The 14,107-nt window shown below is 39.7% G+C and overlaps 1 long non-coding RNA gene across 1 annotated transcript; it reads left to right on the top strand.

Moving 5' to 3' along the window:
- Positions 1–1,537: 1,537 nt before the first annotated feature.
- On the top strand, positions 1,538–13,794 carry LOC121113361. Its single transcript, XR_005860896.1, has 3 exons — positions 1,538–2,407; positions 7,702–7,782; positions 10,922–13,794. It is a non-coding gene; the product is annotated as an uncharacterized LOC121113361 (long non-coding RNA).
- Positions 13,795–14,107: the final 313 nt, after the last annotated feature.

Genomic DNA, 14,107 nt, shown 5'->3' with positions numbered 1-14,107 from the left:
AGCATCAAATTCACTTTCATTTCTTTATAACATGGAGGACAAGAGAATGGGAATGGTATTCCAACAGGGTGCTGTGTGCTATGGATATGGAAGAAAACATTGACCCAATGAGAAATGTGGTCTTGACTTGTGTGTATGAAGTACCTGGCGTGTGAGTGCCAGCTTTGTGTATTTCCAGAATTTGATATTTCTTACGCTTTCCCATTTAAAGACTTGTGTAAATAGCTATTTTTTAATTTGTTACGGGCCTGATTATTGTTGGCTGCAATACACATCACTTGATTAATGTTACTGAAGTTTGAGACCTTCTTGTAATTGGCTTCCTCATAATCCACGCACAGAATACTACAAAATTGCATGGATTTTGAGAGACCACCTGAAAGCAGCATCCAACAGCAGCAGGGAGGAATAAAATGGTCTTCATTAAGAGCAAAAGAATTATGTGATTTGCCTTAAGATTCGGTTGATGGATACTGAAAATGGCTTTTCCTACAAGTCGGTGTCCAGTGTGATTGAAAAACCTCGTTGTTCGTTTTTGATGGCATAAATTGACTAGCTCTTAATAAACAAAATGTTATGGTAAGGACTTAGGCTTAAACTTTGTTTCATTGGAAATGATTTCAGAGAGTTGAAGCATCCTTTTGTTGCTAGAGCCACGCGTGATAGGGGTATATTTAGAAATGACCTCTCAGTTTTGTTTTTTTTTTTTTTAATCCCTTTCACAATTTTCTGTAGTAGTTTGAAGTTCTGATCATTTCGCCACATTCTATTTGGAGCATTATTTAACACTTGTTCCAGTTCTCTTCATTCTTATGCGTGCCGATGTGCTGAACTCCTCCAGAAAGCAGCGCGGCTCTCCATGTTTGGAGGCTGCTCCTCTTCTCCACTTTTTGGCTGTTTGGGATGGGGACTTCTGACCAAAGTAAGGAAGTATGTGACAAGGGCTGTCTGCCAAAACTGGGATCACAGCAAGTTTCTGAAGGCTCGTTTGAAAACTATCTTGAGCTTTGGGAGGATGAGTACAAGCCTGAACAGAGCAAACTCAGTGATGGAATGTCAAGGTGGGAACAGAGCTTGTGAGTGCGGGTGAGGGTTTGGAGCTACGTTGTCTCTCTGATCTTAGGGGAAGGGAAGCAAATAGATGGATTTCCAAATGCATATCCATCAGGATGGAATAGGCGGGATGCTTTTCATCTGCAAGTACTTGAAGCTGTGCGTTTCCTGCTTGAGCTTAGTATGCATAAGTTGTTCAATGTCTTATCTAAAGAGCATTAAACTTGTAGCTCTTATTGATAATGTCATGCGAGACATTAACTTGTCTGAAAAGTTGCTGGGTTTGGGGGTGAAAAGGTTAAAAAATTGTATATTCCTTTCCCCATATCCTTCTAAGAAGCATATCATAGAATGGCCTGGGTTGAAAAGGACCACAATGATCATTGAGTTTCAACCCCCTGCTATGTGCAGGGTCGCCAACCAGCAGCCCAGGCTGCCCAGAGCCACATCCAGCCTGGCCTTGAATGCCTCCAGGGATGGGGCATCCACAGCCTCCTTGGGCAACCTGTTCAGTGCGTCACCACCCTCATTTTGCATATGCAAAATGCAACTGATGTAGCAGAGTATATAGCTGTGCTTTGCAGTTGAATATGTGTATTAATAACTAAAAGCTAGTGTTAGTGTTGGAGAAAAGAATATTTCTGTGGAAAAACCTAACCAAAGCCCCTCTCACAAACAGCACCTTTCAAAACCCCAGGGCTGTAAGGTGTTGAGAAACAATGAAGTAGGAGAAATCCATTCAGCAATAATGATCTTTACCAACTGGGAGTTACGCATTCAGGTAACAAAGTGAAATGCTGATTTCAGAAAGAGGGGAAATAGGACAGTTTTTCGATTGATCAAATACAAGTAGCATACAGGGTAGCTGCAGATGGGAACAGCATCTCACTTGGTATATAAAAGGTGAGGAATGAGCGTGCTGTTTTGCTGTGGCAGGCATAAGAAGCAATAACCAGTGACTTATTCAGGAGGCAATAGCTGGCTGCCTGTGCTAAGCGTCACACTTCAGGAGTGTGCTGGGTGCTGTGAACACAAATGGGAACAGATTTCTCAAATTTTTCAAGTGCCTGGCAAAAGAGTACACAAATCTTTCCTCCAGACAAGCTACTTGAATTACGAGCCCTTGCTTTTATACATATATATGTATATATATACATATTTACCCAAAGGGAAATTCACAGATATGGAAAATAATAAATCTTTCACTGCTTTATTTGATTCTTCCTTTGACTCAGCTTCAAAAGACAGACTGTGGGGTTTTAATCTGACCAAAGGCCAATGGAGTCAGTGCTTTGTTGGAGGACTGCCATGGAAATGGGGAGTGATGCAGCTCCGGAGGAGGCACATTACGCTGGTAAAGTTCTTTCTACAATCAAAACATTTATTTATTTATTTATTGTGAAATGGAAATCATCATGCAGGAGCACTTGTTGCAATGTGTTTTGATGTCCTAGGAAATACCTTCCCCTGTTTTCTTCACCCTAAAGGGTTGCTGGGAAGAGATATGAGCGCACTACTGCCCAGCTGAAATACTCACTGCAAGCCCAAATGCAAAGTGGTGCTTTTTAACACTGAGGGGTAAGAGCATCACTGATAAAAATTTCCAGGATTTCACCTTTTTTTCCCATCACTAACCTAGGAGTGGTATGGGGGGAGCTGGGTCAGTCTGACAACCTTGGAGCAAGCTGGCCATCTCTCAACTGCTGGATATTAATTATTTAGACCATTGGAAAACTGAACCCCGTGCTTCCCTCCAGCATGAAATCTCTTTATTTTAGATGTGGCTCTGGAGTTTTCGCTGTCTATTGCTGCCTCTGAGGAAAGATGGCAGGGTATCTGCCAACAGCCCCAAATCTCACTTGTGATGTGGGCTTCTGTTTTGTCTATAGGCTTTTACTAAATGGAAAGTTATGGAATTCTCAATAACCCTTTTCTTTTTTCTTTTCTTTTTTCTTTTCTTCTTTCTTTTCTTTTTTCTTTTCTTTTTTCTTTTCTTTTTTCTTTTCTTTTTTCTTTTCTTTTTTCTTTTCTTTTTTCTTTTCTTTTTTTCTCAAACTTTGATATCTATCTTAGATCCAGTGCAGCAGACCCTTACCACACCTGTTTTCAAAGTAGCTATTGGCTTTGTTGACAAAGGAAAATTTAGGGCTGAGTACAAATCCTGTTCCGTAGGAAGGAAATATTTTGGTTTTTCTAATGGTAAAGTTACACCAAAAATGTGCTTGTAAGCCAAGATCTCTGGGAGATGGCTGCAGCATCAGTCTTCTTTCTGAACCCTACCCCTCCCGTGGCACACAGGTAAGCAGCTGGATATATTGATTTGCACAGCATCTGTTCTGAATAAGCTTTCTCTTCAACTATTGGAATACTCTCAGGTGCTGGTGCAGCTGTACTTTCAGTTTGGCTTCAAACCAGGATAGAATGTTCATTTTTGCAAGCTGTGAGCATTAACTGAAGAGCAGTAATACAATGTGCTTGTGCAATACACCATTCTATTTTCTTTACTAATATCATAGCTCATTGAACATATTTTCCAGATACACTCGTGTGTATTTAAGTGTACTTCTTAAATTCAGGAGTCAAGTAGCTTCTTGGTATGCCACACTTATCTTAAGTAGAATTTGATTTAAAACATCTATCTTCCCTAGTATCATCCCCTATGTCAAAGCACGTCTAAATCACAAACTGTTCCTAAATCCCCTTATGTTTAACATGGTGTCAGAGTATGAAAGAGTTTGACTAGCACACTGTTGTTTGCTCACTTTTGTCATTACCAGCTGCTCTGGCATTGTTTTGAATCTAACACTGAAGTTGAGAAGGAGACATTTTAGCAAAGTAAACTTTTAATTTTTAAAAGCAAGGTCAGACTCCAGGGCTAGCAATACTAGAAGACTGCAACCTAAGATGGGTCCAATTATGCGAAATCATGTGTTGAGTTACAGCCTCATGTCTCCATTAGGCTCTGAGAGGTTGTGCAAGTAGAAATACAAGAGAAAAACCACCCTGAAATGTCTTTGATTTCTCCCTTAGTCAATACAGTGGAGGATGCAGTGCTGGTAGAAATGCTCATTTTTACATCAGTAACTCAAAAGGGAAACCCTTCTTTCAGGAATATATCACTTTGGTGAAGGCAGCAGACTCAACACAGGGCTTTGGAGGGATTTGATGCCTTGCAGCACTGTATTGGTTTCACAGGTAGAACATTTAGGCAGTACCTCTGAATGTAGAAAAAATTCCCATCGAGGGACAAGAGGTGACCCACTAAGACAGAGCCGATTTTACTGATTCTGTGTTAGTATTTAAACCAAATGCCATCACGATTAAGTTTTTTTTTTTTTTTTTTTTTGCCAAAATCTTCACTTATCTTTATTTTTTCTTTATCTTTTCCTTCAGATAATTGGAAAAGTACAAGAAAGCATGAGTTGATGCCAAACAGTGGTTCCCAGAAAAGCTAGTGCATTTGAGGTCAGGTTGTGTTTACTTGGATGTTTTGTGAGGAAGTCAGGTAGTGAATTTGCCAAAAACCTACTTGACTCTTCTTTTCTGGGTGAAGGAAAAAGATGTCATGCAATGCTGCTGTTGTAAATATTATTCAAATTTCATTGAATCACTGATGAAGGAACTGAATTCTAAACCCTAAATTCCATCCCTCTCCAAGATCAGCTCTCATCTTTTGATGAAGTTTAGCCCCCGAGATATCTGCTCTGCCTCCCACCACTTGCAGGTGACCTCCTGCTGCAAGCTCTCCCTTCCATCAGTAACATCTCCCATTTGGAAAGCATTCCGCTCTGCCTCTTGGTCGTCTGTGCCCATGTTGGGTGAGACTATCTGATATACTGACTGACTATATTGTTGTGCAATATAAAAAGGATAGTGTTGTCAAAACCTGGCTTGAGACAGGTTAATGCAGATGTTTGGCCAGGACTTCTATCTCAGTAGCTTGACTTCCTTGAATATTTCTAGATTTTAAATAACTGAATGGATCACGATAAGATTAGAAATAACAGTTTTTAGTATATAAAACAAATATAAAAATACTTATTTTTTTTAAACTGTCATTTTCAGTAGTTACCCTCAGCCACATGACTTTACTGTGGGCAAATGGAAAACAAAACAGAAGGTACTCAGTGTAAGAAGTCCAACACCAGACTCAAACCAGGGAAGTTCCCAACTTCCCTAGCTGTGGAGTCCAGTCCAGAGCTTGCTGAAGCAGAAACCAGAAGACAAAAAAAAAAACCAAAAGCTGGATGGGGGAAGATGTGAACAAAGCTTGAGAAGGGCATGAACTGTGCTCTGATTTCCATATAAGCAAAATCTTGGTTTTCATAATATTGAATGAAAATAAGTAAAAAGCACTTTATCTTGGTTTAAAAGAGCAGAATTTGGCCACAGTATCAGTGGTCATTAAATATTTTTAATCCTTACATATTATCGTGAATCTATCATTATTGAACCGCTCTGAACTCCCATAAAGTAAACTGATACAGGCTTAGGCTATAACTTGTAACTTATGTTTAAAATCCCAAGTCACTGAACTGAAGCAAAACTCGTGGTTCAAAAAGACACAATATTTTCACACAAGGAAAGCAAAACAAAAAGGGAAGAACAAATCTCCTTTTGCAATAGACTTCATTATTTGGTTTTTCTGGACTTACATTTTTTTCTCAGGGAGACTTAGGGTACTTAATGTACAATAATTAAAAAATTGAGGATTTATTATGATACTTCAAAATATCATTAAAGCTTATGTAAACCAGAGTTCAAATTGCAGTTGATCTAGTTCCTTGGAGCTATTTAAGCTAGAAAGAACTCATGAGTTTTACAGCCTACGTTTTTATAAAGCATATTATCCCAAATGGGCCAATCTGAAAATCACCATAGTGAGAGTTTGTTATATTTGGCTGGGATCTGCAATTGTTAGGAGTCGATCCAAAATTCGGTGAAGTCATGGATTTTCATCAAGTCAGTATAGATTAATATGGACTAGATCTGTTACACTTCAGCTAACAATGACCTTTCTTTACATGTATGTGCATTCCCTTTCTACATTCGGTTGCCAATATATGTATTTCTTAAGCCCTACAGAGCACTTTACTTGGGAAAAATACCTTGTCTGTCAGTGATTCAATCAGTGGTTATAAGTAGTCATGGTAAATCCTGCACACTGCAGTGAGACTAATCCAGGCAGAGGACTGCAAGTATCGAGAGGTCCAGTTTTTCCAAATAAATTTCAGCTGATTTAGCTATTTAAATCATACATGAATCTTGAAAAAGATGCACCGATAAGCTTAGGCAGTTTCTTAGCATTACTTTTTCAGAGAAACTACCGGGCTAATTTCCACCAGAATTTATCATCACATGCAAAATTGCTGCAGTTAAGAAAATTGCTGTTTGATGTATAAAGGGGCGAATTGTTCTTCTGAAAGCAAGGTAGTATCGAGTTTGGCAGTTGTTATACCAGGTTATATGAACTGTGAATGTTCTACAATGTTCTCCCGTACCTAATCGGCTCTAACTGTTGATACGTCTCTGAATGAGGCTTGTAAATGGCGGTCCCATGGGTACCAGCCAGCTCTGGAATAGAAGTTTTGATAATCGAGTAACATATATGCTCCCTGTTGCATGTAAATTACACCACTTCTGTTTCTCTAGATTTGCTTTAGAAATAGTTGATTGGCACCACACACTTTGTGTACAGCTATAGAGATTTCAAGGATTCAGTGGAGAAGTTTTTTTTTGCAACAACTGCAGATTATTCATAATGCAAGTGAGTGTGAGGACAGTACTGGGGTGCTTAAGATGGCGTTTTGATTGACTGGGCTGAAATAACGTGTAGCCTTATGCTGCTTTTATATATAATTAATTCTTTCATTACACACACAGATTTTTCCTGTTTTGTCCTTGTTTGGATAAAGGGGTATTACTTGCTTTTGCTTCTCACCTTAGTCAGTGTGGCCTGTACTAAAGGATGGAGAAAGCCATCACATCTCCCCCGCCCCCATGACTTGCATCAGCTATATATGATTTATCTTTTAATGTGCTGAGGCCCTGCTCAAGATAATCTCTCATTGACTCCACTGGCAGATTTTCTTACGGCAAGAACATTAATGGGAAGAATATTAAACAGAACATCCCTTTTTTTATTATGTTGTATCTCTTCTTTAATTTTCATTTCTGTCTCAATGAGACAGTAGACATAATTTATTGAGATACAGTTTATACGCTCTTGTCCCAATTCCACTTTAATACCTGTCATGAATGATAAATAGATAGACTGGCAACTGGTGTAAATTACAGGAGCACAAGTATTGCATTATCCTTTCTAAAATACTGCCGGCCCCAAATTACTTAATGGTACCCAGGGTTGGCAGGACAGTGTTACTGTGGTCTGTAAGGAACGTATGACTGAAAGTGGGGCAGGTCTTCGCACCATGGGTGTGTAACATGCTGTGCATTATATCATGAAATGTGATTCTTCCTCCTATGCTTTGCTTCTGACTTTATTTATGGTAGAAGCTTTTGCACTTAAGCACTGGGTTGAGTCATTTTTCTATGGTAGGGTCACTGTTATCAATGATTATTTTTCATGCACATTGACATTTGTGATATTTTCTGTTAACTTCAAGTATTCATCCTTTTTTGCTACAGAGGCACTTTGATGGTGTGTGACTTGGTTTAAGAAATTGAAAGTCGACATAAACCTTGCCTTAATACTGCAGTCTGTGGAAGGTAAAATGTTATTATACTCTTTTCTTTTTGTACTGTAGAAAGCGTTCTAAATTTTATCATGTGTCCACAAACTTGATGTTACACTCCTGAAAATGCTTGTATTCACAATTATCCTTAATAACAGAAAAGGGCATGTGAAATCAATCAGTGCTGCTGTTTCTGCTATTTGAGTTAAATGTTTAGAAAACGGCGTCCTGAATTAGGATGCTATAGAGAAATCAGATCTTTTTAGGTATTTTTTATTTATTATGATAGTTGACATGATTAAATACTTTAATTAGAAAATATCTTTTGTTTACTTTCTGGGAACAGGCATTGTTTTTTGTTTCTGTTGAATGACCTTTGCTTGAGCTTCCTTACCAAATTTCTATCTCTAGAGTAGCTCTCTTAATGTTTTTACGCATTTTTGGACCTTTTTCCTCATTATGTGTGGTTATTGACTTGCAACTGAGTGCAAAATCAAAAGACAGTTTTGCTTGTCATACATGTCATGAAGTCAGGTGACCTTTTCCTGTTGGATTTTTTGCCAAGATGCTTGGGATTTGTATCTGCCAACTCATGCCAGTTCTGGTGTGAACTTTGCTAAATTTCTTGAATGAAAAAAGCTGAGGATAGGACAGTAACTCACAGAATCAGAGAATGGCTTGGGTTGGAAGCCCAACCTTAAAGTCCATCCAATCCTAACCTCGTGCCATGGGCAGGGAGTCCTCCAACCAGACCAAGCTGCTCAAGGCCCCATCCAACCTCGCCTTGAGCACTTGAGGGATGGAGGATCCACAGCTTCTGGGGATTTGCAGGTGTTTGTTTGCCTTGGGGCCCAGTCCTGCTGAGTTTTTCAGCTCTCAACCAACTGTAACCCTAAGAAAACACAACAGAAAGCTGAATTTCAGCTCTACAGCTGAACCTGAATCTCTACCCCGGCTGATCAGGGGTTTGAGGCCTTACTGTGGGATCAGCCTTATGGCACTGCATGGCGCTGAAGCACCTGCCGGGTAATTCTGCACCAACCTCAGGATCTCACTTCAGAGCCATCTGCTCCATTTGTGTTTTATCTGCACATTGACCATCCCTATGTCCAACTTTCCTGGTAGCATAAATGGCTGCCCTACCTTGGGAAATGTGGAGGCCAGAAGTTAATTTTGAAGAGCAGCCAGAAAAAGCAGGGGAGACTTATCCCTGGGATCTCTGTCCATCTTGCAGGAAGGCAGTGCCTGCCAGAGTATCAGCCCTTAATTATATTGATAGAAATATGGCAATACAGAAAGAAAAGCTCAATATTCTGCAGGTTCAAGTTCAAAAAATCACCTTGTCCTGGGGAAGATGGCTTTCCTCAGACGGAGGTATGTATTTCCACAGTTCAGCATCCTCATATGTGAGGCTCACCTATAAAGCAGTCATTTCTGGCCTGTTCACAGTCATCGCCTTGAAGAAGGTGGGTTCTTATTGTCCGTGCTGCGCTCATTGCAATTCAGACTGAATGCCCCTACATCAACAGTGGATCTGACTTCGTCGCATCGTGCACCCTTTTGATAAATACTGCTACTGCAATGTGTTTGCACAAGGTGAAGACCTACCACTTAAAAACATTTACTTGATGTATTTACATATAATTCTGCATTCTCCCAAGACCTGTTGGCAGCATTAAGTTATTCTCCAATGTCAGCTGTTACAAGGTTGTGAGCCCCGTTGCTTTTCAGTTCTGTGTAGAAACAAAGTACTTGCAGTTGCTTTGCCATTTGGCCATCTTCTTGCTTTCCATCAAACAAAAAAGCATTTCTCGGATGTCATATGAGCGTCAGCATCAGATTTCGAAGTGATTAGATTGGTGCTACAGGTAGATCTAAAACTGTTGCTCCTGCTGGTGTGTACTAAACCGTTAGTGAGGCCTTTGATGTTCTACCTGAGTGCTTACAAACTGTTGCCACCTCAGTCTGTCAGCATTTTTGATGTTCCAAAATGTGGAAAAGATAACCACGTATCATTAGCAACCTGTTGCTGTTCAAAGATGAAAGGCTGTGATGGCAAAAGCGACGTTCATATCTGCACTGTTATCTTAGAGGCACGTTAGCTGTGCTGTGCACTAAGATTTGTCTTGCCAACCATTAAAATAATTAATCAGCAAAATGGCATGTTAATGAGGAGTGTAGAGATGCCTAGATGGGTTCATAGAAATGATCCTTTATGTCTGAGGGTTTTTTTTCTCTGTTCTTCCTTGCAAGAAAGAAAATCCAAAGAAGATCTGTGCGTTATTCCACTTACATTATTGTTTGAATAAAATCAGAAGCAGATCCTTGAAACTGAGGCAAAGTGTAATATGAACGAATGGTTTTTAGAATGATTGTTTGATTTATCTGAGAGAGAAATAATACTTATGAAAATTCTAAAATATTTCCAAAGATTGTTCTGGTTTTTGTTGTCTTTTTTTTTTTTTTTTTTTTTTTTTAAGCTAGAAGTAACTCAGATAGGGCTGTGGTTGCAACTAAATCGTCTGTCTCTGAAGTGCATGCAGGACTGGATGATAGTTTTGGAAAGAAAACCCCCCTAAATGCTGATAGGAAAGTGCTTGGAAGCAAAGTGCTTAGTAACAATCAGAAGAGATGACAGATTGCATTATTGCACAACAATAAGTCTTCAAGGTATTAGAAGTATCGGTTTACAGCCCTTTCTATACCATCATTACCTGCCACAGTCTGACTCTAATCACAGCGATAGAAACTGGGGTGGCTCCGTGGGTGTTTGTGACTTTCTCTGAATATTTATGAAGGTTATAAATGAAATCAGGATCTTGCTCTCTGTTCTTAGCCCATCTGTATAACCATGAAGGCCAAACGAAGCTTTTAGTCATTATACTTAATTGGATGAATGGCCTTCAAAGCTGTCAATAAGTGGTATGTTCACAGTAAGGTAATTAATAACGCTATTTCCTTTTGGAAGACATATCATTAGCCATTATTTCTCGAGATACAACACTGATGTCTTTATTCAAAGAGGTAATTGCAGGTTACCCACCAATTCCCCACCAGTGACATCATCTTTGCAAACCGAATCTCACAATCTGTCACTTTTGAATTCATAATTAGGATATTTTTCTAATGACAAGTGAATGTTATTGAAAGAAATACCTACTTTGTCTTTACAGGAACAAGCACGGGCTTTCTGAGGGGTGAGGGCTTGCAACACGCGAGGCTTGTGAGCTGTTAGACCAAACATCTGGGACCTCCAGAATGGCTGCATTGATGGATCCAGCAGAAGTCACAAAGGCAAACTGGCAGCTGTATCACTACCAGTTGGTCACCAGCAATCGTGACTGCATACTTGAACAGACATGCCAAAAATATTCTCTGCTGTAGGATTTATTTGCTAGTTCAGAAGCATTTTATAATAGCAGATAAAGAAACTCTGTTGGATTGTCCCCATTCGTACTCCTAGTAAAAACGAACTATACAGTGCAAATGATATTTTTCCACCCTTTTTAATTAGCTAATATGCTATGCGGCATGGTTTACTTCTGACCCTATTCTGGGAGGTTAGAAACATAGACAGCAATGGGATACTTTGGTTCTTTTAATTTGATCATCTTATTTTAATATATATGTGTACAAATAGCCAAGATCTTTCTCTTGGAGGTGAACAATTCTTTCTATTACTGAAAAGCTATACAGATAAAATATGTTGCATTTATGTCACTGCAAAATCCTAAAATACATCCATTGTTCTCAGATGTCTCGGAGAGTTACTCTTCCTCTGGCATTGGCTGTTAGGCTGTTTTCACTGTCTTGGGAGCTTCACAAAGGTATAAGCAACAGCATGCTTTGTGCAGTGACTTTGATCTGTAGACTTCAAACAAATGTGCTATGCAAGCGTTTGTCACAGACCCAACAGTCTAGCAGGAGCTGGAACCCATTCTACAGCCAAACCCAGCTGTTTTGATTCTGTCTTTGTATCCTCACCTTAGCAGGAACAGGAACGACTTAAATGGCTTCAGCCTTCAGCTGACCTTATGTCAATGCGTATTCAGGTGAATCAGGCTAGATTTTGGAGAGTTAACAGCATGGATAATCACCAAGCAGGGCACACCACTGCAGTCAGATCCCAGCCAAAAATAGCGTTCATATTCTTGACCCAGGATGGGGAGATTATTTTTTTTCTGTCAGAAGGCTGTAATGTAGTGGAAACTACAGTTTCATTCCTAGTGGTTGAAGATTTTGGTGCTAAGCAGTTTCTTCTGGTAAAATATTTTAAGTAGTGACATAATTTCCTTTGAATAACTATCATTTTCAAGCCCAGTAAAAGTGAGAGCTTTATGGGCTGTATTAACTCAAACAGCCCTTTGGAGAACGTCTAACGTTTTATGAATACTTATTGTCTGCTTTTTCTCCCTACCCTTAAATAATGAAATACCTAACACCTGCAAATGAGTAATGACGTCGAGAAAGAAGATCTAACACTTAGTGCTGCCTGGAATATCAGGCATCAGAATTTCTCATTTGTAAACAGGCCTTCTCGCAGGGGTTGCAAATGTCAGTCGTCATCTCCGAAGCTGCTGCAGGAAGCGTTCAGACCATCAGTGGGTGAGTGCACTGTGACTGATGGCATGCTGCAAGAATTTGCCTCGGTTTCAGGCCTCGTGAACCGTAGGGAGTACGGCTGCAAATGGCTCTTACAGAAGTACAATGTGAAAGAACTTAGAGATCATATAAACTTCTCTCATGGGAGCAAAGAGATGTGGTGTTTCAAATTTAATACAATAAAAACTGAGTTCGGTGCCTGATCTCTTTTCTTCCTTACCTGACTATGTTTGCTATCTAACTTGCTGTGTGGAGCTTGCTATGGCACTTTTCTTCACCCCAGTGATCTCATCTCTCTTTAATCTTATTCTTCCCTTTTTTCTTTCCTTTCACACATCCCCTGCTAGTATTTACCTATTTACAAATGTGGGGAGAACGCTACCACGCAGCTGCATTTAAAAAGCAGCATTAGAAATAAAAGTTCTTAACTTACCAAGCAAAAGGAAGGTGGATTTTTCTCTATCCTAATCCCTCAAATATACGGCAAATTATAATGCGGACTTTTAGAACAGTTAAGGCATAATTATTGAGAAGTGAAAGTGTGGCAATAAAAGCTTCTTTGAATCTTTGCATTTTAAATACAGAGAGATGAATCCTAGAAGTCTTGTTTTGGTGGAAATACTCGTGTAAGAACAGATTGTTCCATACCTGTCTCTATCAAAATGCATTTTCTAGGTGATAGGATAGATAAATAATGTAACAAGGACAACAAAGCTTGATTTGCAGGAATGAACTGACTGTTGGAGGATGGAGGTTCCCACAGCCCTAGGGGAGAAGCTGAAGCTTGTGCTGATGATGGTGGATGAAACACAAGGCCAGAGCATGCCCCATACAGCAGCTGACTTGGCCAGTCCTTGCACAACTCCTCCCTTTTCTGCTATAAGAAGAGGGCACATCATAGACAAAACGCAGGACCAAGGCTCTCAATGCAGGACCTAGAGGAGGAGTGGTGTTTGGAGCAGCTATGGAAGGTCTTCCCAACTATTTCAGCAGAGGTTGTCAGGGGGCACTGGAGCGCTGACGTGGTATGCTGTTGAGAGATTCTGCCATGGTGCCATGAGCTATGGACAAAGGACCTCGAGGGTTGTGTGAAAATCAAGGTACTGTAACAGATATCTATCCTAGATGCTCAGTCCATGGATTATACTACAGAGCCGCTTACAAAGGTGTAAAGCATGAGCAGTATCACCACTGCAAAATGAAGCAGTTGTATAATGCATACGTAATTATATATTGCACAAATAATGTTAATGACGCTGCCAAATGCTAACTGTATTACTCACTAGAGGGCAGATTATAATCCATGCTGGGTGCTTTCCTGCTCACTGCCTGTGTCACAAGGAGACAACAGCTCTCAGTGTCTTACATGCAGGTGGGGGCACAGAGAAGCGATCTGAGGCCAGTGAGTCTGGTAGCAGTCACATCCTCCTGTTGAAACAAAGGGGAATCATTGACTACCCTGGCTTTAAGTAATAATCTGCTTGGTTGCTCTTTCTGGAATTGCACATCTGTGATTTATTTATTTATTTATTTAATTTGTTTTGTATTTATGGCAGAATTGAAATATAGAAAGCTGAAGTCCAGCTAAGGCATAATGAGAGCAATTGTGACACTTACACTTACATGCAAAAATGTTTGCAGAATCAGGACATTGATGATGATTTTATAAGCTCGCTGGTATTTAATGTGCACTATATTTCCACCCCAACATTTTTTGTCTTTTTAGAGTTTATGTAAAAGTATATTTTACTGTAAGC

This window comes from Gallus gallus, chromosome 6 (genome assembly GCF_016699485.2).
Source record: "Gallus gallus isolate bGalGal1 chromosome 6, bGalGal1.mat.broiler.GRCg7b, whole genome shotgun sequence".
Lineage (NCBI taxonomy): Eukaryota > Metazoa > Chordata > Aves > Galliformes > Phasianidae > Gallus > Gallus gallus.
The sequence above is the reverse complement of the archived record's forward strand: the minus strand, read 5'-3'. Positions and strand labels throughout refer to the sequence as shown.